Source organism: Pezoporus flaviventris, unplaced genomic scaffold (genome assembly GCF_033815535.1).
Source record: "Pezoporus flaviventris isolate CSIRO_AGI_PZ_B2104156 unplaced genomic scaffold, CSIRO_AGI_Pfla_v1 ptg000015l, whole genome shotgun sequence".
Taxonomy (NCBI): domain Eukaryota; kingdom Metazoa; phylum Chordata; class Aves; order Psittaciformes; family Psittacidae; genus Pezoporus; species Pezoporus flaviventris.
In genome coordinates, this window is record NW_026892563.1 from 34,599,071 (window position 1) to 34,621,969 (window position 22,899).

At 38.0% G+C, this 22,899-nt stretch overlaps 1 protein-coding gene and 1 long non-coding RNA gene across 20 annotated transcripts in view; one reads left to right on the forward strand and one right to left on the reverse strand.

The window, feature by feature from the left end:
- The window catches only part of ROBO2 (roundabout guidance receptor 2), a 1,073,259-nt gene that overhangs the window by 684,024 nt on the left and 366,336 nt on the right, over nt 1–22,899 (reverse strand). The window lies entirely within an intron of this gene.
- LOC133269177 (uncharacterized) overlaps nt 18,829–22,899 on the forward strand; it is a 55,883-nt gene continuing 51,812 nt past the window's right edge. Inside the window, exon 1 of the long non-coding RNA XR_009743356.1 lies at nt 18,829–18,929. This is a non-coding gene — a long non-coding RNA (uncharacterized LOC133269177). The remainder of the gene's footprint in view (nt 18,930–22,899) is intronic.

A 22,899-nucleotide genomic window follows, 5' to 3' on the forward strand; every position in this document is an offset into this window, starting at 1 on the left:
TAGCGGATACTCATTTCTCTTGACAGTGACAATGGAGTTAGTTTACAAGTTTCTCAAACAGTCCTTGCCACATTCTTTCAATTTCAATCACATATATTTGGATGAAATAATGCCTTCAAAATGCAATTTAGACATACCTCTTTGTACAATACTAAACTATTGCTTTTTTCCTTTGGTGAACAGTTGAGTGCAACCTGAGCACCGTGGTACACCGTAGGGTAGCTTTTGAAGAGGCAACAGAAGTAAAATGCATCAGTATCACTTAAAAACCATTAGACATCTTGGGGACATTTTCCTACAATCCACAGCAAAATAAAATGCTGTGGGAGTTTCTCTTAACTGAAGCATTTCACCAGTTCATTTCTTGGAAGAGGATTTTATTTGAAAGAATGAAACATAGCCACCACTTAAACAGTTTGTCTCTAGGCCAAGGAACAATCTCTGTGCTGAGTATACACAGCACTTTACATGGTTAATGATTAAATGATAATGGCAGCATTTCAACAACAGGAACATGAACTGCTTATAGCAAAAGCAGAAATCATGTGAGAGAAATAGAGATCGTACTACAGATTCCCAAAACGTTAAAAACATTCTGCTCATACTTCTCCATTGCAAAGATGAAGTGAGAGATCACCTAGCCTCTGTGTCTTCCCACTTTCATGTTAATTTTTGTCTTCCTCTTTTATTGATTTTGCTGTTTCTTGCTCACTTTTTTTATGCACATCTCCTGGAAAGGGCAGGTGTTATTTGGGATTTGTTAAAAGGTAGATGTTCCTAGCCTTAATAACATCATGCCTGAAGCAGCCAAGTTATTGTTAGAGAGTATTTTTACACCAAAGTATTATAAAAAAATGCACCTCTGGAGGATTTCAGTGGGACACTGCATGATAGTGGTAGTTTCTGTTGTATTTTACTCTACATTTGTATGTCCATTTGATCCTGAAATATGAACTTGAAAATCAAAACAAGCTTTAGAGAAAAAGGAGAATAAATATCTGCCTGAAACTGCACAAATGCTGTGCATGAAAGGCAGTATGAGTCTGCATCACTTGCATTTGTGGGTAAATTCATGTGAGTTCTGTGCCACACAGAGGACAGGATGGAGGTCGTAACATCCCAAATCATACTGGAAAAAGTGTGTCCTAACCTTGCACAAAAAGTGCATTTAATTTAATTTAATTTTGGAACTTTCTGAGGCTTACAAAATGTATTATTTTTTCTGGATAATGCTCCACAGATAGATTTTCAGGCTGAAGTTACCCATGAAATAATAGATATTTACCAAAAAATATGGGAAGACAGCAACAAAGAGTATGGAAAAACCTTTCCACAGTTCTATCTCTCTCCAAGGGAAGAAAGTCTAATTGTGAGACACTTGCAACCACTTCCTTCACAGTCAGCAAAACTTGTCTCTCAAGCAAAGTACCAAACCCAGGAGTCAGCAGCAGAACTCGCTTTCATATTCATATTAATAGTGCCTTGGAATAAATTCAATTGCAACATCAAATTTTTTTCCTTTACTCTTTAGTAGCTAACTAAAAACATGCTGAGATGTAGGCTTCATACAAAACTTCATGAGAAGCAAAGAAATAAAGATAATCATCTGAGAATTAATAGATATCCCCAGTGATGCCTTACAAAGACAAATAATTACTAAACCACTTATTTATGCGCAGTTTGTGATCTTACAATGCAAACGAATGTGAACTTATAGAAAAAAATATTATGATGGAGCAATAAACTGACAAGACTTTTTTTTAGTGTAATCAGGCTGTACACAGAGGGAGATATTATATGCCCAGATTACGGTTATTTCTAATGCCTCCTGCCCCACCAAGTGGACTAATAGTGTTATTTTTTATCATAAATTTGTATATTCTTTTTCTTTCAGGACTAAATGAAGTATATGTTCCCATAGCAACAAAAGCTAATTCTTTCCAAATTTAGGTCTGAGCCTTTAGCACTGAATTCCACGGAAGCTTACTTTCATCTGAATCTTTGAAACGTGCGATTATACAGACAGTTTTAATCTGCAAAGTTTAAAGATAGAGGGTGAAAAAAATCAGTCATCTACACATGGCATAATATCTACACATGGCACTTCCATAAATGTACCATAAACTTCAGTTTCTTAATCTTTTACATTCTCTGAAAAATCTGTTTAACATGTTTGCTGATGCTTTTTCAATTTTTTTGTTCATAACATAACATAACATAACTGGACAGTTTACAGTTTCCTAGCAGAGAGCCTTGCAAAATGCAGTATAGGGTGAGTTCCAGCCTTGGAACAACAAGAACAGGTATCACAAATATTTAACTTAGATAAGCAACTGAATACTTTTACATCACATGAAATGAATAGCACTAGAGAAGACTTCCAAGGACAGGAGCAACACCACTAAACCAAATGCCAGCTCACGCTCCTAACCCTTAAGGAACGACTTCCTGCAGGATGTCTAGGATGGGGAGAGTTCCAGGTATAGAAAAACTGTCATAAATTGAATTAATCAAGAACCTGAACCATTAATTCGTGTCCCCTTTTTAAGAACGTACAGTCCAAATCACTTCTACCTGCCTCAAAACAAGTCAGATTTCCTTCTCTTGCAGGTGAAGGTGTCCCTGCACACATTTTATAGGAATGCCACCTCATCGTTTATCCTTTCCCACTCAAGTTTTCATTCTAAGTTTTCAAAGACTAAGTTACCTCTTTAATGCAAATTGCTGGATGCTTGGCTGCATTTATACTGTTCTATTAGAAAAATTTAAAAAAGCTCAGAAAAAGGCTAAAGCATATGCTCAAAAGTGACCTTAATTTAGAACTACACAAGTCAGGGAGAAATTTATTTTTGCAGAAGCTAAAAGGAAGGTTAAACCATACTAAGTCCCAATTTTTTGGCTACAGGGGGTCTCATTAATTTTCCATAACCAAGCGATTTGCACTATATTCATAACAGATGAGTTTTATAATACATCAGTACAACACAGCATATGTATTAAATTTTCATGGTTTCTCAGAAAAAACATCTCCTACATAGTATTTATATTGTAGTGCTCATCCTCCCCAGGGACACCCAAAATCACTACACTTCTATCTAATGACTTTGCTCCATTGATATTTGAAACAGTACTGACACTACAAAGCATCAAAATATTTTGAAAATTGTATATTCAAATATGTATTCAATCAGAAGATGAAATTATCTGCTAAATATTCTGGTGTCAGTGTAATTATGCCTCAGAGTAACTGGACATTAACATAGTCATCGCCAGTTTCACTTTTATTGAGACTTTACTCTGGTTTTGCTTAGGCTGGGCCAACTGAGGAAGCAACAGTTCTGGTAACAACACAAAACCTGCAGAGCACCAGTAGATACAGCGACAGATGTAGCTTCATGCTACCGGGAAAAGACAAAATAACACAGTCCATAGGAGGAAAACACTAACAGCAGGATGCTTCACAGAATTCTCTGAAACTACAAAATTATGTCTTTTCCTTATTAGGGAGCAGTGTAGGAGCACAGCCTAGTCAGCAGAAAATACAGAGCAGGATTCCCATTGTCATGCAGTCTGTCTACAAAGATGGTGTTTTTCCAGCAAAGTGTGGAATCTAATCAAATTTACTGAACTGCAGTCCAAACAGCTGCTGTCCTTTATGAAATTCTGAGATTTTACACAGCCAAAGGAAAAGAGAGTAAGACAAACTGTGTTTATTACAGTTCTGTAGAAGCAAAACATATCCCTTTTGTTTGTATATTAGGTTTCTCATACCCTGAAGAGAACATACTGACTGAAGGCTCACCCTATTAAAAATAATTACTGAGATGTTTAAAAACATCTTTCTGGCTTTTTCTCAAGATATGAGGGTTTTCATCTTCCTCAGTATAAGGGTACTGCATTCAAGTGACAGCTGCTAAAGATGTACATCATACCCGCTCTCACGGTCCAACACATTAGGAATGATGGTCAGTCCCAGTTCTCATCTCAAACATCTAGATAAATTTCACCATTAATCACATAGCAAGGCCCCAGTGTTTTTTTACAAGGTATTCCTTATTATATGCTTGCATTTCAAAGACTGATATGAGTTTATATCAACATAAGTCAGGAAGACATCCTGGATATCTTGCAGGGTTATTTGATTTTTAAAAGTCATCACAAAGTCAGGCTCACGGAATTATGCAATAACACCAGGAATGGCCATTGCAAAACGTCAGCTGCTTTAGCTTACACTACTGTAATCTTTTTTACATATCACAAGGCAGCAAATCCTGAAATAGCGGCTGTTATAAACTGGAAGCATTTTTGAAGAGTTCGCAATTTTTTGAGACCTTAAAATCAGTATAATACAAGCTATTTCTCTGGTTACATTTCAGCTACTCTGTGCCAATTAAATCTTCCAGAGAAACCATATAGAACTGCAGAGATATACTGCTGAATCCTTTTACATTTTACTCCCTTTTCAACATTCAGTCCTGAATTATTCATTTAATGCGAACTCAGAAACTCTAAATATCTCATCATCTTTTATTTAGAGATAGCTTAACATGAAAAGTCCTGTTGGATTTGTTTTACATTTTTAAAAAGCAATATTTCTTTTACAGCCAAGCCTTAAGTGGTCTTACTTAAAAGCAGTCTTATCCTCCTTCAGGAGATTCTACTGGATTTACACTAGTGATAGTAAAAGCTATGTCTAAATGTCTAAATCAGTAGCAATACATTTTCTTCATCTGTGTTAGCCCCAATGTTAATAATTCTACAAGCTAAAAAAACAGAAGATACCTCCTCCACCACTACGTAAACATTTATTTCTATAGATTTCTCTCTGTTTCTGTATACAATGTTTCCAGAGATGATCAATATGGCAATTTCCTGCCAACCCAGAAGGCTAATTACTACTCATTTTCAGAGACTGTCAAGACAGAAGTATTAAAGTGTTCTGAAAATAAGCCAAAGAGTCACAGTAAAGAGCCCTGGAATATGGGGAGGTTTTTTCCTTTTCCTTGGGAAATACATACATCGTAACGATTTATATAAAGAAGTTGAGTGGTACCAGTGAAATTCAAGCAGCTGTGGTGCAAAGGCAGTGACTCTGGGTATTTGGTGATGTATTTGAAAGGTGATGTCATATAATCATGAATGTATTTTGGTTTGCATATTTGTAACAAATTTCTCTTAGCTTGAGATTAGTTCTGGAGTGGATTTCTGTGGCAGGGCAGATGTCCCTCCAATGCACATATTCAGGATATCCCTTCCCACACTACTTGTTAAGAGCTAAATAGTTTAAAGAGGGACTATTTCTAAGTGCTTCATAAGCAGAATAAAAATAAAACTGTCCCATCTGCAGTAAAACCATATTGAATGCACATGTTCATCACATCACCCTCTCAAATCAGATGGTCTGTGCTAATCTGTGGCTTTTAAAAAGAAATCTCTGCCACCTGCGCAAATCTGCATGAGCTAGAAATACTCTTCATGGCTGGGGTAGCATCCAACAGCAGATTTTTCTGGCCTTCATTGTTGCAGCATCCTTAAGATAGAGAGTTGTTCTCTGACAGCAACTGATAACATTTTAATTAAATGTGTGTTGGTTGTCCCATCCTTGAAAGAAAAATGTGGGTGGCCTGATGGAAGAAAAAAGGCATTTTACAGAAGGGAACCGACAAGGAACAGGCGAGGAGGAGGTTTATAAGGCAAAGCGAAGAAAAAGAAGTCAAACAATGTTTGGGGAGGGAAGAAGTAAATGCTTTTACCATGTCATTAGAATGAAAAAATAGCCTGTATCATTGAATCCATGATCTTTTGGCATTCTGTTACAAATTCTGAAGGAAGAAGTTTCTTGTGTTTTCCTTGATTATCACAGACAATAAAAGATGATTTAGCAGAGATGTTTCCTACTGGCAGCTGAGCACTTTAGTGTATCTTAGATTCTTGCAAAGCTTCTTCTGACACAGAAGTTTTCTTTGTGTCATGTATGTTGATATTCAAGGGTCACTTTCTACAAGCTCAGGACTGTTGCATTCCAACTAAAAGGAAGTGCAGCAGGAGGGCCAGGAGACCTACTTGGATGGATAAGGGGATGCTGAGGAAACTTCGAGGGAAAAGAGAAACTTATAAAACGTGGAAGCAAGGACAAACAGCCTGGGAAGAATACAGGTATGTTGTCCAGGAAGCTAGGGACCAGGTTAGGAAAGCTAAGGCCCAGTTAGAATTAAACTTAATTAGGGATGTGAAAGATAAAAGCAAGGGATTCTACAAGTACACTGCAAATAAAAGGCAACTAGGGGCAGCATGGGCCCTCTCCAGAAGCTCTCAGGAGAACTGGCTACACAGGATTTGGAGAAGGCTGAGGTTCTTAATGATTTCTTTGCCTCAGTCTTCACTGGCAAATGCTCTGATGGCACCACCCAAGTCCTGGAAGGTAGACACAGGGATTGTGAGAATGAAGACCTTAGGCCCACTGTAGGGGAAGATCTGGTTTGAGACCGTCTTAAGAACCTGAAAGTGCACAAGTCCATGGGACTGGGTGAAATCCATCCACGGGTCCTGAAGGAGCTGGCAAATGAAGTTGCTAAGCCGCTGTCCATCATATTTGAAAAATCAGGGCAGTCAGGTGAAGTTCCCAACGACTGGAAAAAGGGAAATATAACCCCCATTTTCAAGAAGGGGAAAATGGATGACCCAGGGAATTACAGACCAGTCAGTCTCACCTCTGTGCCTGGCAAAATCTTGGAGCAGATTCTCCTGGAAGGCATGCTAAGGCACATGAAAAACAACTAGGTGCTGGGTGACAGCCAGCATGGCTTCACTAAGGGGAAATCCTGCCTGACCAATTTGGTGGCCTTCTATGATGGGGCTAAGGAACTGATGGACAGGGGTAGAGCAATTGATGTCATCTGCCTGGACTTGGTGCGAATCATTCGACACTGTCCCACATGACATCCTTGTCTCTAAATTGGAGAGACATCAATTTGATGGATGGACCACTCGGTGGATAAAGAACTGGCTGGAGGGCACACACAAAGAGTTGTGGTCAATGGCTCAATGTCCAGCTGGAGACCAGTAACGAGTGGTGTCCCTCAGGGATCGGTGTTGGGACCGGTCTTGTTTAACATCTTTGTTGCTGACATGGACAGTGGGATTGAGTGCGCCCTCAGCAAGTTTGCCGATGACAACAAGCTGTGTGGTTCGGTTGATACGCTGGAGGGAAGGAATGCCATCCAGAGGGACCTTGACACACTTGTGAGGTGGGCTGATGCCCTCCTCATGAAGTTTAACCATGCAAAGTGCAAGGTCCTACACCTGGGTTGGAGCAATCCCAGGTGGTGAGGCCCTGGAATGGGTTGCCCAGGGAGGTTGTGAATGTTCCATCCCTGGTGGTGTTCAAGGCCAGCTTGAACAGAGCCTTGGGTGGCATGGTTTAGTGTGAGGTATCCCTGCCCATGACAGAGGGGTTGGAACTAGATAATCTTAAGGTCCTATCCAACCCTAACTATTATATGATCCTATGATTTTATGATTCTATGTAGTTATGCAGGCATATGATCAGCTGGATTAAGTGTATTTCAGACTCTTACAGTCCACCCACAGATGCCAATTGCTCTGTTACAGGTGATATTTGATGCAGTGCTACTGGAAAGATGTTGTCAGGTTTAGACAGTTCTCAGACACAGCCTAAATCCACTGGGTGTGTTTTAGTAAGCAAACTAGAAATTAGATTTCCAGAAAAAATTGTAACATCCAATGTCAGAAGTCTTGCATAGCTTTCCTACAGAACTCTTCTATTGCTCAGATGTGCAGCTCATTACGAAACAGCAAAATGAAAGGCAAGGTTTGCCAAGATAAGCGAGGTGGACGATCTCTGCTTTGAGACCTGCACTTTGTGTGTTTCAGAGAAAATGCTGGACAAATTGGCAGGAGGAGAGTCTGAAGCAAAGCTCGTGGGGGTTGATGAGGAAGAATACTGCTATGGATTTTCTCACAAGAGTATTAAAACAAATTTTCTGTTTCCATCCTGGTTTAATCCAGCATCGGTCCTTGTTCTATCTGACATTGCAGAGGCTCCTCAATGCGATGGGAACAACACACATAAATAAAATGGAATTTTCATGTAACATTAACTATTTAAGACAGTATTACTGCTGTCAAAACATGTATTTATTAGAAACAGATAAGTGGAAAAGAAATCCTTCTATTCTTTTCATTTTATCCATCTCGTAATTTCTAATTAAATGGAGCCTGTATCTCAATTACTCTGGCTTTTGGAATTAAAGAACTGCAGCTCCTATGATAAGCTCTTCCCTCATCTCAAAATCCAAACCATTTCATTTGCTTAATATACTTAAGTTTATAATATTTAAAATTGTAATTTAAAAATAGCAACACAGACCTTTTTTTTTTTAATAGTGTGATCTGAAAATAAGGATACAACATATTAGTGATTTTTTTTTTCCTAAACTGCTTATACTGCTTGCAAATTTCAGTATCAGTCTTGTATTTGATTTCAAGAATCCATGAGGAAGTATGGCAAAATGGCTAGATGTGTGGTACAACTATTTTTTTAATCACACGGTAGATTTTACTACAAAATAAATCTTGCTCTTTGAATAAGACTGTATTTAAAATACATAGATATAGCTGAGGTGAACAGTGAGAGATCAGCAAGTACTATGGAGAAATTCTTCTGCCCTCATACCAAAGCAACGCCACGCTCCACATCTTCACATCAAGCACATCAGAAAACAAGCACCTGAAAATAGCTCCATCAGTACTAAGTCACCCAAATTCACCTTGAAACAGAATTTTTTGGAAGATTACCATAACCTGTTCTTCCAGGAAAGCTTTTAAAAATATTTTCTCAGCAACTTCAACAGCTTCATTTGAAAGACTAGCCTATGTGTGGCACTTGAATTTGAAGGATTTGCAGTTACATTTCCATTTAGCAGAGTTCAATAGAATATGCCTAGTCCAATATATAATAGGATTTTACTTCATTGTTTCTACTGAAAAACCTTCATTAAAAAAGCAGAGCTAATATTGCTAGGAAATGTTAAGATTTCCAAGCATGCTAACACCTTTGAAAGCAAACTAAGAGAATTTTCTCTAGTAAGATTTTTTAAATCACCATGTAAATGGGAACTAATCATACGACAATGGAATAGGGTGAAACACTGAAGGTTCTGAGTGACTGTGCTCTTATTAATGAGCAAGTATGATACCTCCATTAAATACTGTGGTATCAAACTGAGTATCCAGTACTTAAAGGAAATTTGAGGGTTTCTGAGGTATACACCAGGTGACAGCTTGCCCGAAGAAAAAGGAAAAGGTATGCAAACTTGCACTATAACTGTTTTAGAATAACGTTCATCTGTTCTAAAAGAGTTTTGATCAACAATTGATGCTTTTTCTAGAAGAGGGCTGAATTTAAAGTCTCAAATCCTATTAAAGAAACATCATCGTGTGAGGGTCCCAGCAAGGTTGTATACTTCTAGTTATAAGTTTAACAGGTTTTAATGATGCACACTAAACTTGTTTACAGCTAAGGCCCCACTGTAAGAGCTCCATCAAGGAGAGCTTGAGTCCCTGCACACCTCTGGGTAACTACTGCTTCGCTATTCTGTGCAGCTTTAGAGTCACAGTTTATGAGTATTTGGGAGCTGCTTAGCATGCACTTTCATGTGTTGAGGTAAACTAAACTGATCTTTTAATCAAACCACCTTGCACATCCATTAGCAGTCAGATAAAAAGTTTAGAGCAGAGGAAGAATTGCTGTGATACACTCTGTGTAATACTGGAATAGGTGTCAACAACTTGATGACATCTCAGACCTTCAATCCCAACACAATAGCATATAGTTTAGGGTATAGGGCTGACAGAATAGAGCCTTTCAAATTCTAACAGCAACAATCCTTTGGGGAACAGGAGATAATGGTACATACATAGGGCACTCTTTTTTTTTTTTTTTTTTGTTTTTTGGGGGTTGTTTTTGTTTTGGGTTGGGTTTTTGAGTGAAAGCTGGCTTAACATACGCCAGTCCACCTGAGTTTGGATACAGTGAACCACTTCTCAGCGGTACTAAACACACTAACAGCACTTTAAAATACCCTTCTGAAGCTGCTGCTCTTCCAGCCAGGATGAAAAGTGGAACAAGAACTGATATCTACTGAATCCTGGTGAACTTGTCACATTGTACTTGCTGGAAAACAAGTTGTTCTAAAGATGAAACCATGTTCAATTGGTTTGAGAAACATGTTTTTAAAAGACAGGTAAAAAAACCCCAAACCCTAATCTATGGCATAGTTTACCAGTTATTAGGAAAAAAAAAATCATAATTGTACATAAATGAGTATGAAGTATAAAAAGATGAGCCAATGATATTTATGGAAAGGTAAAGCTTATCACCAGTACTGACACGAAAATTCTTCAGTTCATGAATTGCGGTTCAGAACAAGTCAGCTACCTAATCCATGCTCCATGTGGTCAGGATGGCAGGCTTTGGGGTTAAAGTTATTCCTGGTTGGCACCCAATCATTTGCTGTGGACAAGGTAACCCTGTGAGTGGCTGCTGGAGAGAGTCCACACATCGCTGCTCCTCAGCCTGCCAGAGAAGTATGTGACCCCTGGCCCCACAGACTCTGTGTTGTCCAACCATCACAGTGAACCCTGGTAAAGAGCAAGGCTCTCCCTGTGCTCAGTTACCAAGGTTTATGCAATCCTCTGTATAAGTTAATTCTCAAACTAAATTTGACAGATTGAAACACTTCCATATACTTTTCCAGTCTTCTTCCCACTCGGGAGAGGGGGACAAAAGAGAAAGTGTTGAAAAATATTCTGCCACTTTGTCCATTTTTTGCGTGCAAGAGTCCCAAAAGCAAGGCTATGAAATGTTTCATGGTTGTTTTCTCTGTGTAGAAAATTATTGGGTTTAGATTCAAAATACAGCAGTTAAATTGATTTTTTTGTGTGTGTGCTGTGCAGCAAAATTTGCCATTTGCCATAAATGATAACTTCCTGCCCCCCCCAGGAATACAGTGGAAAGAAAAAACTCAGTAAAATATTTACTGTCAATAAAAGTCTAGTGACAAATGAGTGTTACCAGTTTATTCTTGTTAATTTAGCACACCAAAAAGAAAAAAAAGATCCCTTTAGTAGCAATACTTTTCCCTAGTAAAAAAAGGCATTATTTTAAACCATACATTTAAAATGTGTAACAAACTTCTGGCAAGCATATGGGCTCTGATTGTCAAACATATGCCATAAATTCATAGGCAGAGTCGGGGCAAATCATTTGACCTTCTTGTGGCTCAGACAATCCAGCTGTAAAATTAGATGAAAGCAGAACTGAAAAACAGATGCTGCTGCATCCAATTTGAGCTTTCTTGAACAAATAATAAGAGAGCAGAATTAATGTCTGGTATGAACTGCAACATTTAATCTGATGCTCAGTGGCACAATCTGTAAATTAATTTAAAAAAAAAAGAAAAATTGTGCTGCAGATATCATATTCAATTTTCTAATTTACAAATCCCTTACATGTTTCCAAAGACAGCCAGTAGCTACCTGGAGAACTGAGCCTCTGACCTTTGGCAAGAAAAGTTTGCCCAGAGTTGGGTACCGCAGTCTAAACCATCTGTCACATCCGCTCTGGACCCGCAAGAGCTTAGAGGGGCATCCAGAGAGAAGGCCAGGCCAAAGCACATGACATATGCATTGACTTAGTTCATTTTCTAAGCAGTCAGCCACCCCAGAAGCTCTAGCTGGAATCTGAAATTCCCTTTTTCTCTCATTATGACATAGGAAAATCTACTTTTTGCTCACATCTGGGTTGCCAGGTTCTACAGGGCTCCAGCTTGTTGGCAGCCAATACTAGTGTACTGCAATGTCCAATCCAGCAGGCTCTGCCTTTCCTGCTAGGAGGAATCAGTCACACCTATGCTACCACGTGTGTGCATCGCTTGTACCACATCCGTGCAAATCACAGGTGGTGGAGCCCTTGTAAACCTTGAAAACAGAGTTTGCTCACAGGCAGGCAGGCGGAACGTGAGCAGTGGCAGCTGCAGACACTCATGAGGGAATATGAGTTTCCACCTTGCTGGGTTTGGATTTGCTTAGAAGTTTTTAGTGGGAATGTATTTAAAAATCCTGACGGCAATTTGAAAAAGTACAAAAAAAACACCACCACCATGACCACCACCAGATCACACACCCACAACTCAAGCCTGCTTGCTTCTACTTGAACTTTGAAATATACACTACTCCCGTCAGTGCAGCACTGAAGATTTTATTGCAAAGGTAAATGAAGCAGCTTATCTGAATTTGCACCCTTTCTGTTGACCTTACTTTTTGGAGGTGGGGAAACTTGGAACAATCAAATAAACAAACTCTGGGAAGTTTCATTTAATGGAGAAATTCTGATGCATGTTTTTTTCAATCCTTGTCCATCTATTGACTACATAAAGTACTCAATGAATTCATTCAGAGCTGCCTCACTCATTTTTCCAAAGCAGAAACTATTCCCTGCTTCATAAAATAATTGCCTTCCCCTAACCTTGCTGGTGGAAGGTGCTTGCTTAAGCCAAGCAACCATAAACCAGGTTCTGCTGTCACAGATATTTCAGAGCTCTAAGTACAGTGGTATGGGCTCCTCCCTGATGATACTGGGTCTAGGACATACTGTACTTAAACACAATTGAGCCAGAACACTAAAATATGTTTCAGGTTTGGTTTTGCTTTTTTTATAATGCTGTCCAATTGTGCTGACAGTTGTAGTTCTTGTTACAAATAAGGAAATCTTCTCTACCGGAAGGTGTCCCTGCCCATGGCAAGGGGTTGGAACTGGATGCATTTTAAGGTCCCTTCCAACCCAAACGATTCTGTGATTCTATGAAATGCTAGTAGCTAGTGTATTATATTTTTGGTGGCAGAAAAGCAAATAAATTCTTCCAAAATATATTATCCCTGGTTTTGCCCTGTAGGATTAAAGCTGCTGGAAACACATTTCTCCTATAAACACCTCCTCATACCTTTGAAGCTGTTTATGAGGAAGAAGTTATTGTATTAATTATCCTGTCATTCTGAAATTTAATTCATGTAGCAATATGCAGAGTTATGTCCTAAGGGCACATTATATTTTCAGATAAAGATTTTGTATCATTATTTCAAAAAAAGCCCCTTTATTTTTAACAAATTTGCATGCGTTCTTGTCATTTTATCTGATTTGGTTCTTTCATAAAATTAATCCATCATTATGTTACCAGGATAGGTTTTGCAATTGAACACTGCTTTGCTAGGGAATGTGTGCGTATTTTATATCTTCTTGAAAACTGAGTTCAAAGAATAGTGTGAATTCCCTAGAAAGCAAGCTGTAGAAAGATGAAGCCAATTTGTTTTTTTTTGTTAATAAATGTCACAATTTGATCAAAAAATAAAGAGAGAAAAAAACAAGCTATTTAACAGTAATCAATTCCACCAGAAGGGCAAAGAACACATTAAGTTTCACTGATGAGACAAAATACTATGCACTTGCTTTTGCCTGTTTGGATTATATAAACTCTCACAAACCAACTTTATCTACGTCAGTGTATGATATTACAAAATCAGTTTTGATAAAATACGATTCTTATACTAGATGTATAAAGATACTTTTTTGGGGAATGAATGAAGAAAAAGACAGCATTGTTTGGCAGAGATAAAAGACTGCAGGAGGTTCAAGTAGGATTAAACCCAGCCCTAATTCCCTAACACTTTGAGCATTGTGGATAGTTAATATTTGCGTGATACTAGCAATCTGTGAATTTTAATTAAACATGAATGTCTCTGTTAAATGTAGTGGAACTTCATTTGATATTCAACACAATCTTAAACTCTTAATCATCCGGTTAAATGTCTTAAAGTAGTTCAAGGGTTCTCTAAGTTGAGAACAATAGAATTTCATTTCTTACTAAAGTGATACTTTAGTAGTGGGAACAACACACTCAAATAAGGGACAGACTAGAACAATGAAATTCTAATTCAGATAATACAGAGCTGCCTCTTTTGGGGAGGATTCTTGGATTCCTGGTGCCAGCTCATCTATTTCAGCCTTGATAGCTTAGTTCTGATAATTACCTGGACACAGCTTGTTTGTGTAATAGTCATTTCTAAGACATTATTTAAAGCCCTTACCCAAAAGCTTTACTGTTCTCATCAAAGCAGTTTAAGGTCCAAAAGAGGTCACACAGTTCAGTCATCTTTTTGGAAGGCCAAGAAGCAGCATACAGATGACAAGCTGCCTAAAAAGAGGTCTGCCATGGCAAAACACGGACGAGTTTCACCTAGCAAGGGGCAGTAAGGAACCAAGTGCAGAGTGTGCCTACATTTCTCCCCACGAGACATTACAAAGTAGCTTATGCGCACGGCAGGGAATACCCCTTGCGCTTGTGCCTTCTGGGGTAGGGTAGAAAACACGCTAAAAACCGATGAAATGAATAAAGAGCAGCATCCTTCTAAAAGTCAATGCCGTTCCCTTTCTTCCTCTGTGGTTAAGAGCTGTTTTGTACTTGAGGCTTGACACCTAGGTGAATGATTATGCCTGAGAATAGTAGAGCAGCCTGGCGCCATCAGCTTCAGCTGCATTTTTGGTTGTTGGTTTATCCACAGGAACTATAAGTCTATACGGAAAAAAAAACACCCCAAAACAACTACATGAAGAAAGAAGTTAAGATTCTAAGGCAGCTATGGAGTACTGCATAATGCTTACAGAGCATGTCTGGGGCTACATAACGCTTCAATACTGGCAAAGCTGTGGGCCTGTAGCAAGATGGGTATGGGCATCCTATCCTGTGCTGCATGTAAGAGAACCAGGAAAAATCTTTTTTATCAGCACTATTTCAGTGTAAAACATTAAGTTTGCAGTTAATGCGTTTCTTATTCCTGACAAAGTTAGCCAATAAGCAGACACACACAAATAAAATATAATCCCCAAATCAGGAATATAAATAGCTCGAGAGTGCAAGTTACTGTTTTCATAATCTAAGACAGGGAAATTCAGTAGCCTTTTTATGTCCATATGGGAGAGAAGAACATACAAGAAAAGGTGAAGAGTAAGGAGAACTTCAGAAGTATCATTTTTGATAGTATGTGCAAGGTTTCTTCAGAAGCCTCTGGAAAACTTCCAACTTAGAGACAGAGAAATTTCAAACTCTTTACTTTCATATAACCGAGCTGTGTTCTTGCACATCCCTAGATCTTTAGTCTCCCCACTAACAATTATGGGAAATTGTAAATTACTATTAATTATGAAAGTTATTCTCAGAATATGTTATTGTATACTATTATAATCATTTTTCCAGAACATTAGTGCACAATATTACAATAATTATTCAGCCCCCAGAATAAAAGGAAAAAAAATAAAAGGAACAGACTAATGGCTAATAGTTCATATTGTGTTGGTTCACCTTTTATGTAAAAATGAAGATGCAGCAAAAATAAATACAAAGTTCAAAAATCTTTAATTCAAACTTGTGGTTGATTTCCAATGATATCAATAATTAATAAAATAATTTCAAGAAAAGACCTGTATGAGTGCATCAAGGAAATGCAGCTCAAAGCCATCCTGCGTTAATAAAATATTGAGCTACATAATACCCCTGAACTGAGCAGTGTTTTGTCGGGAAGATAAGTTAATTGGTATTCCAACCTTTCACTTTTAGTGCTGACCTGAGGATAACAGGAAGGACAGTCGTTCTGGAAGTTAAGTGTGTGACGGGATCTTAAAATCTTTATTGTCTCAAACAGTCATCTACATTCTCAGTCAAACAGCCCACAACAGCATCAAACCTGTCTGTGACTGAGGCAGTATCAAGGGCTTCTTTGATTATTTATATTTTTTTTGTTCAATTTGGCTGATGTTTGTTTTGCTGAGACCTGACTGATCTCACTGGAAACTGTTCCATTTATCCAGCTACAACAAAGTTCAAAGACCATACACACACAAGGGGTGGCAATCAGTCAGCGGAGGAGAGTTTCCTGCCCAATCAATACCCCTGGCCCTGTCCACTGCGCACCAACAAGCTGGATAAGCGTCATCTCCCCTTCCCCCGTTCCCCGTTAAAAGTACTTGCAAAATGTCACATACTCTGCACTCCAGAGATGGAAATGTTATCACAGCACAGGTCAGTAAACTATTGATGGGACTAAGCTATGTCTACTGATGTTCCGGGGAAGGTGTGCGACAGTTTGATCTTGCAAGGGGCCTATTTTGTATGCCAAACACGGCTCTCTTCTCTGCGCTGTCTTTTTGGTTCACTTTACAATGCTTCAATGTCAAAGCTTCAGCAAACATGGGATCATTCTGTAAGGATGTCTGCAGCACATGTTTAAAAAACAAGAAAAGAGAAGGGGCTTTTGTATGCTGCAGTGTTCTAAAAAATTAACTTACAGATTGTTTCTCCTTAAAGTGTCAGAGCCTTCATACTGCTATAACTTCATCACGTACAGAAATGATGACTTGCAATGACCAGATAGCCAAGTTTACTAATGTTCTAATTATGTCACTGCGAATTAAATGTACAGTAGCTGAAATTGCTTTGAAAATGCCTGTAGGGTGGCTACTAACATTGAGAGCGATATCAGGTCAGACATTTGGGTCACAGAGCATCAACCTTTCCTAACAAAGTTGGACTTCTTTCATCTGATTTTAGTTTTGTCATAACATAAGGTTTATATCATAGGTTCAATTTGTTTGGGGGAAGAAAACAAAAAACACCAAAATCAGTGACAGCATCTATGTAGTATAGCATTGTCTACTGTATAATTTAATAACAGGTTTTTCCCTTCTCTCCATATGTCTGTTTCATTTTGCACATGTTCAGTGTACAGCTCAACTACGAATAGAAACCGCTTGAAACTGCAGAGAGTTCACCCCACCACTGCAACACAGGACAGGCTTACAAAATCTCACCTCCTCATGGATGGGCCAAAGGCTAGTTAAAATGGAAGTGCATATTCTTGCTCATGTTACTTTGAGAGAGAAAGCAAAAACCATTCTGATGGATTTCTGAGAAACTGGTCAACACTGAATATCTCCTGCACAGTAATGAATAGTGCAATACAGAAAGTCATGGGACAGTCTGTATTATGCTCATAGATATTACAAAGCCCATCCACCATATGACACAAAGAATTCTGTTCCTCCCAAACCCCTCTCTTCAGAGCAAAGTGATTTCACTACCCTCTTCAACTAACTTTTCTGCAAATGGTAAAGTCTGCACTTCCAAAAATGTATACTATCTACAGTATAAATATCTTGCTTTTATACATATATGTGTTTGTAAGCACATGTGCATGCATATGCATATACACTTAGTCATAGTGTATGCTAGCATTTTTTACTACATACTTCTGATAAAAGCTATGACAAAAATAACTTTATTACTTTATTTCCACTGATTAATAAAATTTGGCCTCTGAGGCACATTCACCTGTGCTGGCATCAAATTGATCAGGCAACCCAAAAAGAGATTTCTGGGGCAAGGATTTCACTCTGTGTAAACCACATATGGCTATAGTTACTAGATCTGCTAATGAAAAGCGAGAAGCAGATGGTATTCTCCAGACAGATGCAAGCGAGCTATGCCTCCTCAGCTAATAGAACATACGCCAACTTGAAAACTAGAAGTCCTGTGAAAATATAAGTGCAATCCTGAGCTTGAAATAATAAGCCTTCAGGATATTCAAAATATATTCATTTTGGCTGCACCAGAATTGCCACACAGCTTTTCTCCTGCTGCTTCATCTGTGGCTAGAACTGAGGTTGGGTCTACTTGCAGCCACCCATATGGTTATAGATGGCAAAACTGTTCAGCTACATCCATGACAGCAAACCAAACAGGCCAGCACTAGGATGTGATGATACACACTGCTAGCACTCTCTTGACACATGTTTGGATTGCAAAAACTAGTTTGATCCAGAAAATGCTCAGGAATACTTTGGGGAACTATCATGGATCAAGCACTGCTCTCAGCAGGTAGAAGGGACCAAGCCACTGTTTTGTGAGGAAGGGGACAAGAGAGGAAGGAAGAGAAATTAACTATATGGAAAAAGCTGTGCTATGTCTTTTATCTGCAGGGCCAGATGACAGGATTTTCTTCATCTACTTGCTACAATAGACATAGCCTCTGAGGTCTACCTCCAGACTCTGACAAAGCACTTCCAGTGAAAGTATGAGGAATGTGAAGATTCAGCAGCACAACAATCTGCTTCCTTATAAATATATTTGAAACAGTTAATCAAATGAGTACTCATATAACTGTGCCAAAGGAAATAAATAAGAAGCGTATACAGGAGAAAGTGACAGGGTCTAACCATTATTTTTCTTCTGGATCCCAAATGTACCTTATTTTGATTCTCTGATTTTGAAACTGACACATCTCAACTACTATCCTGTATAAGGAGAGGCTTATAAAATGACCCACTGAAAAAGAAACAGTTGAGTTGGTTTATTGACTTTGAACAGATGGTTAAAAGGGACATCATGAAAACATTTAAATGCTCAAAAGGATATTGATTAAATGTAAACCAGATACTTTTGAAGTGTTCAGATAGCTCAGGCTGATTTTTAGGGAACACAGAGAAAATAAACTCAATCAGAATATGTATCTCATGGAAAGAGTGGGAAACATTAAACTCAATTCAAGTAGAAGCAGGCAGAAATATCTTCCATGATATGGGAAATTTGCTGACTCTATGGAATTTAATAATAGCAAATGTGCCTACTGCCAGATTCCACCGCCTGAAACCTAGTGCTTTAATCCAGAACATAAATTCTTCTGCATGTTCAGTCAAATGGCAATGTTAAGAAGCCTAAGCAGTGTGAAAAATATTGTACAAATGTACTTTTGCAAAGAAAAGCTGAAGAATTACATTGGAAAGCAGAAAAGTGGCCTTTTCTGTGAGTCAAAATGTTTTTTTACAACTATGTTCTTTCTGTTCTGAAACTTTCCCCTCCCATCTACTTCACTGGACTGTCTAAATCTCTTCTTCTATGTGAATGTCTCGTTTATGTGACTGACTTACATTTGGGAATAGGTATGTGTCTTTCTCTCAGAGAAACTGCAAATTCTCTCTTGAATTTTACTATATCTGTTTACTATTTAGTTCCATTTATTAAAAAAATAGAGAGCATGTTACCAAAATAATCCTAAGAAGATCAAAGAGAGTTTTGTTCAGATACTCTGACTCATATAGGGTGCACATCACCTTGGGATGAAGAGGGAGTTAAATGAACTTTACAAAGGAACACAAACCCAAACTAAACAAAACCCCACAGAAAACCCAAACTCACCAAATATATTATAAATCTCCTGGGGGAAAGAAGGAGGGAAGGGTGGAAACTTACAGTTTCTGTATTCATTCCTGGACCTCAAATAATCTGAAGACTGTTTCAAAACAAATTATGCTGAATTTGCATCTTTGAACCATCTACTCTACAACAACTGTAGGCTGCTATATACATAGGGGAACCCCTATGAAAAGCAAGGTAATTTATCATGCTGTCTTTAAGCTATAGGTTTTATATGTTTTCTTAACTGCAAAGTAGAACTAGAAATGGGTTTACTTGCACAGGTAAATTCTTGCAAGAAAGGGCCTTGGAGGCAGAGAGGGAAAGAATCACAACAACAAACAGTTAACAGCTCTTTAATCAATACGCTAAAAGGAGTTCTGAACTTGCCGTAATTGTCCATCAGTTGGTACAATGTAATTATGATTACTAAGAAGATTTCACTAGCATATCTTTTTTTCATCTAAGCGGTGCAAATCTGCATCTTGCATGGGGATCACCTCAAAATAATTTCAGTGACTATTTCGTATTGTACTGTTCTGTGCCTCTTGTTTCACACCAGTCCTGCACTGGGCTGCAAAAACCAGGATGCAATTTATACACTTGCCATCTGTGCAGGGTATGACTATCATAAAAAATGCACAAGCACCTTCTGGGGTGAGATTTCTTGGTGGCTATTATATAAGAGATACGTATTTAAACGCACATTTTAATCTATATGGGTCTAATCCAGAACTTCTGAAAGTCAGTCACAGAGTAACCATGTATTTTGCCAGGCCCTTGTGTTTAGTTAACTTTGCCCAGTCCAGTGATTTTGAGACTCTATTCCCAGTCAGAGCCTTCTGCTCCCTCCTTGCCTTCCATCAGTAATTATTAGGGCAAAGTGTTTAAGAAAAAAGGAAAGAAAAAAGGAAAACTATGCAGAAGAAACCCCTCTACAAATATACATCCTCCTGCCAATGCCACCAGCGCCACCACCAAAAAACCCCACAACTCTCGTCATCCTAATAAGATACAGAATGTAAATACACATTAGCATTGATTACATGAATATTGAATATGTTGCACTTCAAGGTGGAAGGGAGAAGTAATTGTGCTGAGTACCTGGTCTTCTCCCATTTACTGTTTATTGTAATGTGGAGCTAACCAGAAATAAAATTTAAATATAAGAAATAATAATTAAAACAGAAAAAAAAAAGACAAAAAAAAAACCCCACCAAAATCCTGAGAATTTCAATATATCATAGGCTCAAGATTTGCCTTTTTTGTTGGAGTGAATATAAAGGGATGTGGTGAGGCAGTACCTTGCACAACCTCCCCCAAAATGACCCTACACTAAGGTATTTGCTGTCAGCCAGTGCATTACTGGGTAACTGTGGTGGGACTGGACCGGTCAGTCAAGAAAATAACAACTTTGCTACAGCAAAATGTAAAACTGAAAAAGGAAGGCATCTATCCGTTTCCACAAGTCCCATGGTGATGAGTTGGGCCCTAATTAACAGTAGCTTTCTAAAGTGAGAGATAATTGCCGGCACACATAATGTACATTTCAATAGCTAAAATGAGCAATAACTAATATTCACTTTGAAGTCTGCCTGACAGAGGGCTCAGACTACAAAAAGTTGAAGTAGTACCTTGAATATAGCTGATAAATGAGATTCTTTTTCAGTCCTCTAGTTTCAATCAGTATTTAAGCACTATCACTCTTAATGCTTCAGGTCTGGAGCTTTGTCTCTTAAAGTCAGAGATTTATGGCAAGTGAGAAATGTCCATACTAAAAAGGCAAAAGGAGATTCAGATTATATCCTTTTCTGACCATTATAATTAATAGCTGGATCTTCAGTTGTAACTAATTGAACGGAGGTCAGTGTGTTGCCATGGTAATGTCCTAGCCAAGCAATTTTACCCATTTTCCAGTCTACTGCCCCTTTGCATAACTGCAAGTTATAAAATGTTTTAATTGCAAGATTTGCAAATGATGCAACATCTGGGCTACAGCTTTACATATAAAGGAAGAAGATTAATGGGATTATTAACATATCTGTGCAAACCTTTCTAGTGCTGAAGATAATTACTGAACACCAGCATTTTCACTGATCATCTGTGTGACGTGTTGGAAATCTGTACAAATCAGGAAGAAAATTGCAGATGTGTATTTATCTTCCTCTATGCCACTAGTAATTAGAAGAAGTGTCATTCTACAGCAGCCTTGGAATAACAGAGAAATACCTTTAGTCACTTCACCAAACCAACAATGTAACATTTTTACATATTGTTTCATTTGATGAGGTTAAAAACCAAGTCATTTTAGTGAACTCTTACAATTCTGGTTAGTGATTTTGACCTCATTATTCCAAAACCAGACACCAAAAAATGGCCAGAAACCAAGACATTCTCTTGTGTATGTATAAACATATTTTTAAAATATAATTTACTTCTTACTAATCAAATTATTTCCTGAAAAAGTCACCAACATACAAGTGGGATTCTAAGATTACTCAAGAATCCTACGTTAGTTGCATGAGAATAATAACATTATCTACAGAAAAAAAAATATTATATACAAATCTAGAAGCAAAACCCAAAAATCTCTATACACAAATAGAAATAGTAACAATGAAGTTAAAGTATTTATATCCTGATGGACTGATAAAAGGATATGTTTGCACTGTGGTTGATCTTCAGTATGGCAAAAGAACCAAGACCTCCCTTGTTAGGATAGCTACAGATTCTGTTCCTCTGCAAAAGAGGCATGAAAGTGATTCTCCTTTCCTCAGAACGCAACAGAGTGGTCATGCAAAGGGTACAGATTACTACCAAAAATATCTCAAAGACAGTGGCAATTAGATGCCTCATTACCCAGCTTTCCCCACATGCCTTCATCTACTGAAGGACTCTGGGCAAAATTTTCAACAGAAACCACATGATTTAGGAATCCGATTTCCATTATTAGAAATGGCTTAGATAATGAAGTCATTTCATTTTAGCTTCCTAAATAACTATTCAACAGTCAATTTAAGAAAGTATAAAATTCAAGGCTTAGTTCTACAGCAGTTTCAGTTTCTGGGTACTGTTAACTCAGATCTAGATAAGGTATAGCTGGAGAAACTTGCTGGCATGCAGAATTTATTGTCTGTAGTCAATTTTTAATTGGACTTACCGTATACATTGGAAACATCTTTTTCCATGCTTACTGGCACTAAAACTGTGGGGCTATGAACAATACTTCTACCCAGTTTGAACTTTAGGACTTTTAAAATATTTTCCTCCCATATGACTTCACATAAGTGTCTTCTAATACCAACTCATAATAACTAAAAAATAGAATCACTTTTGAAAAGTTTGAGGTGGCCTCAGATTTACTAAGTTATCATGAACTTCTCTTGGTACAACATCTTTGTGAGGGACATATAATCACTCTGGTCCCCAGATCTGGAAAACTGTCTTCCCTTTCACCCTCCTGACTAGACAACTCTTAAATAACATTTTCTTCCAGGTTTTTCAAAAGAAATAATAACTTCTGAACCCTACAGAATAATAAAACCATTTTAAGCTTCCTGAAATGCCCACTCGAAATGAT